Source organism: Peromyscus eremicus, chromosome 4 (genome assembly GCF_949786415.1).
Source record: "Peromyscus eremicus chromosome 4, PerEre_H2_v1, whole genome shotgun sequence".
Lineage (NCBI taxonomy): Eukaryota > Metazoa > Chordata > Mammalia > Rodentia > Cricetidae > Peromyscus > Peromyscus eremicus.
In genome coordinates, this window is record NC_081419.1 from 77,937,222 (window position 1) to 77,947,381 (window position 10,160).

General features: G+C 43.0%; 1 pseudogene; it reads left to right on the forward strand.

Annotated features, from left to right (window-relative positions):
* The first annotated feature begins 448 nt into the window (after positions 1-448).
* LOC131907826 (aldo-keto reductase family 1 member A1-like) lies at positions 449-2,483 on the forward strand (annotated as a pseudogene).
* Positions 2,484-10,160: the final 7,677 nt, after the last annotated feature.

Below are 10,160 nucleotides of genomic sequence, written 5' to 3' on the forward strand. Positions count from 1 at the left end.
GTCTGTCCTGTAGTCAACTCAATGACTAGAATTTTGTACTTATTTAGATGACTTTCTCTTCATAGTGAATTTACTTATTTATTTTAATTTTTAGCTTATACAATCAATTTATTAACAAAAAATAATCCGAGAAGTCCTATGTACAGTGACTATGATGACTCCCTCTTCCTTTTAGTGCTGTCAAAAGGAATGGGGATGATATCCTTATCTACTAATCTTCATCCCTGAATGAGCAAAAGCTCTGATGGCTGACTGGGCTCTGGGTTTTGATCCTATTTCTTCCTGTGATGGAGTTTAATATCCAGGGCAGTGATACGCAGCTCCATGCACCTCTGGGCACTCCTGGACAGCCAACATGGCTGCATATGGATAGGACTCATCTAGATCAGCCTTTCCTCATTCCACCAGTCACTTGGCAGATGGTTTCCTTGCCAGAAAGATCGGTGACATGGACAAAGGTATCACTGAAGGGTGCAAAGATGTGGTAGACACCAACCATATCCTAGCCTTTAGCCACTTGAGGTCCAAAGCTGAAGACTTTTTTCTCTTCTTTCCCTTCCCCTGTGATGTGCCATTTCTGTGCATCATCTCCAGACACCTCTACTAGATCAAAGTGAATTTATATATAACATACTATGCCAACTTAAAAGTACATTTCTCACATAGTAGCAGTACAATATAATTGAAATAGCTATTAATACAGAGAACACTTTTTTTTCACATAGTCCTAGGAAATTAATACAATCCTTACTTACCCACAGGGCATAGTGTTAGTAACTGTAGTTTTACAATAGTCTTCAAGCTTTGTGTGTGTCCTATAATTTGATGTTTTTCATAAGTGTTCTGCATCTTTTAAGTATTTGAGGACCATAGCATTAATTTCTACAAAGAAAAAGTGTATTGATATTGTGACTAGGATTGCATTGAATTTATAGATGAGATTAATTTGGAAAGGATGGAACCTGGTTAATATTGAGTTTTACACTTAGTTCATCTTTCTCTTCTTCAGTGTCATGGAGTCTTCAGTGCAGGAGTTTTCTACGTCTTTCACTAAATCCAATACTAATAACTTCATATTCATTTCTGCTGCTGTTAACAAAATTATTTTGAAAATGTGTGCTGTTTGTTTTTCATCAACTTGATACAAATCAGTCATCCGGGAAAAGAGAATATCAACTGAGGAATTGCCTCCATCAGATTGGCCTGTGGATATATCTGTTGGGCATTTTCTTGATTAATGACTAACATGAGAGAGCCCAGCCCACTGTGAGTGGTGCAGTCCCTGGGAAGGTGGTACTGGGTTGTACAAAAAAGCAAGGTGAGAGTGTAGAATTGAATTCTGACCACTTTGTGTTCCCTGCAGCTTGGGTTCACTGCTGGTGTGGGTGGGTGGGGGGGCAGTACAGCTTCCTGTGCCTTCCTGCACACTAGACAGAAGGTGCTTCTTTCTGGTCTGGGGATATAGAAGAGAACACCTGATCAGGCTAAAAACAGCCATTGAACATGCCCTTAGTATAGGCTACCACCACATTGACTGTGCTGCTGTATATGGGAATGAGACTGAGATGGGAGGTTCTGAAGAAGAATATGGAACCAGACAGGGAAGTGCCTCAGGAGGAGCTTTCTGTGACCTCCAAGCTCTGTAACACTAAACTCTACTATGAGGATGTAGAAACTGCCCTCCAGAAGACAATGGCTGATATCCAGCTGGGGTATCTAGACCTGTACTTGTTGTACTGGCCATATGCCTTCGAACAGGGATACATTTCCCTTCCCCAGGAATGCCAATGGGACTGTCCAGTGTGACTCTACCCACTGTGAGGAGACGTGGAAGGCTCTGGAGGCTGTGAAGGGGCTGGCGAGAGCTCTGGCTTGTTCAACTTCAGCAGTTGGCAGATTGATGACGTCCTCAGTGTGGCCGTCTGTGCACAGCTGTCTTGCAGGTGAAATGCCACCCATGCCCAGTTCAGAATGAGCTCGTTGCCCATTGTCAAACACAAACGTGGAGGTGATGGCTTATATAGCCTCTTGTGTTCCTCTGATCATGCTTGGTGCAATCCTGATGAGCCTGCCCTGCCTGAGGAACAAATGGTCTTCACCCCAGCTGGAAAACATGTCTGCCAGCTTAGATCTTGCAGGTTCAGCAGAAAGTAATCTGCATCCCCAAAAGTGTCACTCCTTCTCCTATCCTTCAGAACATTCAAGGCATTGGATTTGACCTTCAGCCCTGAGATGAAGCAAGTAGGCGCTCCGAATAAACATTGGTGTGATATGGTACCCAGGATTACAGAGGAAAGGCTCCTGGAGATGCCACACAGCCTCTGTATCCCTTTAATGACCCATAACGAGGCCAGAGCTTCTCAGCATCCCTTCCAGCTCTCTTGCTAAGAAGTATTGTCTGCTGCTCCCGAGAAAAGGGAATCAGTTAGACCACTGGAGTATAAGAAAGGAAGGAGAGAAGGAAGGGAGGGAGGAAGGAAGGAAGGAAGGAAGGAAGGGAGGGAGGAAGGAAGGAAGGAAGGAAGGAAGGAGGGAGGAAGGAAGGAAAGAAGGAAGGGAGGGAGGGAGGGGGAGAGGGAGGGAGGGATAGAGGAAACAAGGAAGGAGACAAGGAAGAGGAAGAATAAAAATTAATGAGAAGCAAGCCTCCAAACAACACAGCCACAGCTTCAGTTCCTGAAGGATCCTGCCGTGAGTTCCCGCTTCGGCTTCCCTTAGTGATGGGCTGTGAGCTGTAAGGAGAAGTAAACCCTTTCCTCCCTGAGTTGCTTCCAGTCCATGTTTTATCAGAGCAACGGAGAAGCAAACTAACCCAGAAGTTGATATCAGAGAGCATTACTGTAACAGACCTGACCACGTGGTCTTTGGGGGAGACTGGTGGCATTTGGAACATTGCCCTGGAAAAGCTGCTAAGCGTTCAGAGTTTAGTGGCCTGTTCTGTGGGAGCCTGGATGAGAAGAATACTGAGAGAAATGCAGAGGAGAGAGGCTTGTGAATTTCCAAGGGAAGTTTGAGACTCTCCCTTGCTCTTTCACGATATATCTGAATTAAGAATCTGTGGAAATGAGTCCTTTGTTTTGTTGGGACAGTGAAAGCTCGTCAGCTGAGTCTGAAAATCAACTGTGATTTGTTGCTGGAGAATTTCTCTCCAGCTCCCGCCACCAAGTCCCGCCAGTCCCAGAGCCCACTTATAAAATAAACACACAGACTCTTACATTATTTAAACTGCTTGGCCATTAGCTCAGGCCTGTTATTGTCTAGCTCTTACTCTTATATTTAGCCCATTTCTATTAATCTTTACTTTGCCACATGGCTCATGGCTTACTGGTACCTTACATCTTCCTTGTCCTGATGGCGGCTGGCAGTGTCTCTCTCTCAGCCTTCCACTTCCCAGAATTCTTTTCCTTGTCCCGCCTATACTTCCTGCCCAGCCAATGGCCAATCAGTGATTTATTTACTGACCAATCAGCAACACACTTGACATACAGACCATCCCACAGCAGTGATTGACAAGCAACCAGTGTCATTGAGGCAAAATCCTTTAGGATGTGTTTCCTCAGGATCAGTACACAGAAGCTGTGGTCCAGAGGGGACAGAGGCTGTATCTCCGGTTGGCAGCCAAACTTGGTCATGGGTAAGTGTCTCCAGTGTGGTACTGGTTTGGGTGATATGAGGGGGTCACAGAGAGCTGCCAAGGCTGGGCACCATGTGGCAAGCTCAGAGTCTCTGAAGTGAGGCCAGAAGGCCACTGAAGAAGATGAAGCTTCAGTTGCAGTGGAGATGCCAGGACTGTGGGGTGACCAAGCACCAAGGACAAAAGAAGCAATTTTTATGAGCCTAGAACTCTATAATCAGCAAGACTATATTTCATATTCAGAAAAGAAATAACTTTTCAGTCAAATTGGGGCTTGCAAAATTTACTGGTGTCACATTTGCACTTTAGGAGTGGACACACGGACTGCTTCATGAGGAACAGCAGCAGGTACTGTGCAACTCCAGAGGTTAGACACCATTGCAGCACGTCTAAGGCAACCTGGAAAGGTTCACTATAAACAGAGATAAAGAAAACCATGGTGAGACGATGCTAGAGACAAAATGAAATTAAAAATCTACTCAGTTAACTTAAAAGAAGCCATGTCAGAAAAAGGAGAAAAGAAGAAGAAGAAAAGCATGGTGTGGCGTCCAACATGGTGGCAAGAGTTTCCACCTAAAAACTGAGAAAAAAAGATTCTAAAACGGAGCTAAAAACAGCTTCCTAATTGTCTCTCTCAAATGAGCGGCAGCTACTGGTTTGAGCTACTGGTGGGCTACTTGTGGGTTCCTAGTGTGTGCACTCAACCTACCGTATGGCAGGAATGAGGCCTCTGCAAGTGGCACATTAAGCTGCATGGTGGATTTAGACATTGCTAGTATAAAACAAAAAAAGAAGTTTCTGGACTACATGCTGCTTGGATAAAAGCATAGACCCATGATAGCTCCCAGAGCTGGTGGTAAACGTAGCCATGTTGAGAAGCTGAGGTGGGCGGAGCCAGCAGCCACAGCTGCTGCAGGTTAAAGCAATAGATTCACAATAAGACAGATTCAGGTGTAATAGTTTACAATGTGTGTAGAAGATACGTAGGCTTGAAAGAGACAAAAAAGGTGATATATACAGTTATAGAAACAAATATAGTTTTAAAAAATAAAGTCTTTAAAGAGACAGTAAAATTAATATAAAAAATAAGCCACGTAAAGATGAATATTACACAGAGAATCTGGATTGTGTTGTCTTTGGGATTTTTAACTGCAGAAAAACATTTGATTGTAAAAGCTGTTGAGTTATGCCAAAATGTATATTTTAAAGATACCTTGACTTCAAAATTTGGATATAAGGATATGTTGCTTTGGAAAAGAGTCTCTTTTGTTTCCACAGAAAGCCAGAGGCTATGGATTTGTTCCAGATTAAGATACATCAGGTTTGACCAGCCAAGACCCCCTGAAAAGTCTCCGATGACACCATGGCCCAGATGATCCAACATCCAGAATGGTTTGAAGGCATCTGGCTCAGATGATACAGCCTCATGGACTATTCCATAATTCTAAAATTTTGTTTCCCCATAAGATACAGTGCCCCCGTCCAGCAGGAAGTAGTAAGAGAAGCTACGCCCAAATTCCCAAATTATATGTAATTTTACTTTGTTAAGGTTAAAACCTTCCTTTTTTTTTAAAAAAAAAGGGGGGGAAGTGCTGTGGGATGTTCTGTATGGCAAATGTGTTACTGATTAGTCAATAAATAAAACACTGATTGGCCATTGGCTAGGCAGGAAGTGTAGGCGGGACAAGGAGGAGAATAAAGCTGGGAAGTGGAAGGCTGAGTCAGAGAGACACTGCCAGCCGCCACAATGACAAACAGCATGTGAAGATGCCGGTAAGCCACGAGCCATGTGGCAAGGCATAGATTAATGGAAATGGATTAATTTAAGCTGTAAGAACAGTTAGCAAGAAGCCTGCCACGGCCATACAGTTTGTTAAGCAATATAAGTCTCTGTGTTTACTTGGTCGGGTCTGAGTGGCTGGGGGACTGGCAGGTGAAAGAGATTTGTCCTGACTGTGGGCCAGGCAGGAAAACTCTAGCTACAATGGTGTAAATATAAAAGACACCACAAAACAAACTCAAATACAACAAACTGATGATTACAGTCAGAGGAGGTCATCCAAACACACAGGCTGGAAGGTAGAGGTTTTTAAGAAAGTAAGAAACGGCATGAGATTACAGGTACAAGATGGCCTCTGCTGAATTTCTTAGAAATTGCCGGTGTCTAGTCATCAACGGGAGCTCAAGCCATTAGAGAGTAGCACCTTCTTTAAATGAAGTGTGCATGCCAAGAAACCAGCTCTTGGGATGCTGCAATCTCATGGGGATCTCTCTGGCTTCCCCTTAGCTCTCCCAAGTCCTTGATCTCCATCAAAAGAATTCAGACAGAGCAGAGTGTACATGACAGAGTTTACTACATGGGTTTTGGTAGAGAGCAGTACAGATGGACTTCATATTCTGGCAACAATAAGGGCTGTCTAGAAGAAAATGTCTCTGTTGAGTATTTTAACCACATACAGGTGTGGTCTGTATAGTTAGAGACCTTTCTCCTGCTGTGCTGAGTCTTGTATGGGGATATATCGGCATATTACGTGCTACTTACATTAGATTTCATTGGGAAAATGTAATGAGCACAAGTAACAAATTATAATTCTGTTCAAAACTTTTTCTGCCTCTTGTGAAATGGCCTTTGGAATAATTATACTTCTAATGCATCTCAGTCAGCTGCACGTGGCTGTGGGAAAATACCTGAGAAAACAGCTTTAAAGGATGAGTCGCTTATTTTCGCTCGATTTCAGAGTTTCCCTCCTGTAGTCAGTACGTTCCCTACCTTCTGCGCCTGTGGCAAGGCAGGATGCCATGTCGAGGAGCCTTTGGAGGAGCAAAGCTGCTCACTCTGCGGCAGCCAGGACCACACAGTGAGAGACAGTGGGGTCAGGGTTCCCACAGTAGTTTCTGTTTTGTTTTGTTTTGTTTTGTTTTGTTATGTTCTTTGAGACAGGGTTTCTCTGTGTAATTTTGGTGCTTGTACTGGATCTCGCTCTGTAGACCAGGCTGGCCTCAAACTCAGAAAGATCCTCCTGGCTCTGTCTCCCGAGTGCTGGGATTAAAGGCATGTGCCGCCACTGCCTGGCCACCGGCCACAGTAATTCTTTATCTCACATTGCACACAAAAAGTTCTGGATGGATTTAAAACCAAACTACAAAAAGCAAAAATGATAATATACGTACGTACGTGTGTATGTGTGTGTGTGTGTGTGTGTGTGTGTGTGTGTGTGTGTGTGTGTGCTGAGCATTGAAATGTCTGTTTCTTAAACACAATGTGAGAGGAAAAATTATAAAGAAAAATAGTGATAAATTTAAATATATTGCAATTAATACCTCTGCAAAGCAGAAGATACATTCCACAAAATAAACGGCATGCCAAGTACCATGTGTAGACACGTGCAAATTATATAAACAGACAAGGTTCATACCTACTTACATTTTAAAAATTCCTACAGATCAGAGCTGGAGAGACAGCTCAGTGGTTAAGAACACTGGCTGCTCTTGCAGAGATCCCAGTGTTTGATTTCTAGCACCCACATAACAGATCACAACCATCTATAATGCCAGTTCCGGGGGTTCCAGTGCCCTCTTCCAACTTCACAGACAGACACCAGGCACAAACATGGTACCCAGACCTAGTTCAGGCTAAACACCTATACACACTTAAAAAAAAAAATAAAAGCAATAATAAATCCTAAAAAATGTATTTCTACAGATAAATAAATTTTAAAACCCTAACACAAAGAAATGGGAAAATAATGTGAACAGGAAATGTAGGGGCGGGGCAGGAGGAGAGCTAAGACAGTGTGTAAAAATGTCTCGTGATCATTAGCATCTGCATGATACAAAGTACAATAGAAATGAGATGCCATTTCACCAGATTCATAGAAGTTCAAAGTTATGACAATCTCAAGCATTGGCAAGGACCTGGGACATTGTGGGTACTTACAAATTCTGGTGGGACGTTGTTGGTACTTACAAATTCTGGTGGGAGGGTAATTGATTCCACTAGTCTAGAGACAATTCGATCTTACCCAAGTACTCTAAAGCTGCCCAGACTCCAAAGCAGTGTTTTAGAGAAACTCTAACAACACTTAAAAGTAAATGTGAAAAAGTACATATACTGGGGGCCGGAGAAACGGCTAAGTTGGCAAAGTGCTCTCTGCACAAGCATGGGGACCCGAATTTGGGTCTCAGGCACTCATAAAAAAGGGTGGCAACATGTAGCTGCAACCCCAATGCTTAGCAGATAGAGACGAGCAGGTGCCTGGAACTCTCAAGTCAGCCAGTCTGATCACCTGTCAAGCTCCAGATTCACTGAGAGACCATGTCTCAAAAAATAACATAGGGAGACAGTGAGGAAATTACCTGACGCTGACCTCTGGCCTCTACACATGTGCATACATACGTACCTGCATACATCTGTGCAAGCACATGAACATGTAGCTAATACATTCATAGATACACATGGGAGGGGAGTGGAAGAGAGGAGGGGGAGATTTATTGCAGGGATTTTTTGCGGGTATATTTGAAATTTTGGAAATGATTTCAATATCAATAAAATGGACAAACTGTGTTATAGTTATATAGTGGAAGAGTATTCAGCAGTTAAAATGATAGTGTGAGAACAGTGTGTATTGGTGTCGACAAAAACAAATAGCACACTGACACAGACCAAGTAAGGGCACCATACAAAGCCTTGAAGTGTGGGCAGTTTTTACTATCGGAGTCTAGGCATGCAGACAAGCTTGCAAATGTATACAGATGAGCAAAGGAATTCAAAATGCTAGTTAACTCAGAAGAGAAACAAGAGATTGGGACTGAGGTCTTCAGCTGGACCTGTCATTTTGACTCATTATTTCTCAAAAAGAAAAGAAAACTCTCCATAGAATTCCTCAGCATAAGAAATACTTTGCAATGGTTTTAAGAGTCCAGAAGAGAAAAGCTCAAGGTTTCAGTACTTGTCATCTGGGCATATGGATTTGCTTGAGTCTTGTTTTTCTGCCTCGGGATTTCTTTTCCTGGTTCTCTTTGTTGTTCAGAAAGCCAATTCATATTTATTTTTTCTGAAAGCAGAACAATTCAGCTTTTTCTCCTTCTGGGAGTGGTAGCACACATTCCTTTAGTAATAACAAGGGGTGGAAATCAACACAATTGGATTTATTTTCTCCATTCATCATTTAGATTTGGTGGAAAGTGATTTTAGGGACTATGAAGATAGCAATCTCATAAAGGTCCTGACATGTGTGGACATGACTTCACCCATGGTACTTTCCAGGGTTTAGATGGGAACCAGTTTCTGGCTATGTCACCACCTCAGAAGAAGTGAGAGGTGTTGCTCCAGGCAGCCGTCAGGACGGAATCCAGCCGAGAGTCCCTGCCCAACCATGCAATGGTTTCTGAAACTCATGAGATCAGCAGCTTTTCATGAAACCATGAGTCATCCCTATGGCGAGGATTTCCAGGAGCCGAGAGTGTCTTGAAGTGCTGGCTTCACCAGATGTTCTGGCATTGCCAACCTCAAGTGCCACAGCCAGCACAGGGCCAGCGGTCACAAGGTCACCAACAGCCAAAATTTCCCTTGGGCTTCAGGTGAAGAATTAATGTTATCTAATTAAAATTCCAACTGGTTATTTTTTTAGGAACTGGATCATTGAAAATTTATATTGACTCACAAATGTTGAAGACACTAACTCTAGGGCATATTTGAAACCAATAATGAAAAATTTGACATTTGACCAGAAACCAAGTAGGCAACAGAATAGAAGTTGACAGTGGAAAAGAAAAGATTAGCAGATGGCAATAAATAGACTGACTACAGACTCACTAAGGGCAATACTTGGTCAACAAAGGTCACTGGGAAATTGGGAAATTATAAGATGAAGAAAATTGGCTGCATTTTTAACTGTGCAGACAAGCACGGACAGAAGAACTAGTTAGGTGTGAGCTGTAAATAGAAAACGTAAGGAGAGAAGGAGGAAGGAAGGAAGGAAGGAAGGAAGGAAGGAAGGAAGGAAGGAAGGAAGGGAAGAAGGCAGGCAGGCAGACAGACATAACCTTGCACTCTGAGGAGGAGTCAAAACCCAGTGATTCCACACACCTGTCTGTACTCCCCAAATAAATTCTTTACAAACCCAAGAAGAGACTGTGTACAACAGTGTTCACTCTAACGTTGTTTGTGAGTACAGAGCCTTGAGTGCAACCAGCATTCCCATTGGGGAGGAGAGAGGCAGGTGATGGGAGCACTAGCCTTGGGGCACTATGTGGCTATAAGCACAGTGGACTTGTTGTAAACAGCAGTGTGAGAGGAGCCTCACCAATGTCTCTATGGGAAAAGTAAATAGATTGAGATGTGCAGATAAATACAATTTGCATATAATTGAAATAAAGCACATGGCTAGAAAGATATATTTAAATGACATACTAAATGAAAAACCTGGTTGTAGGCTGGGCATGGTGGTACATGCCTCTAGTCTAGTACATGGAAGGTTGATTCAGGAGGATTGCAAATTCCAGGCCATCTGGGGCTATACAGTAA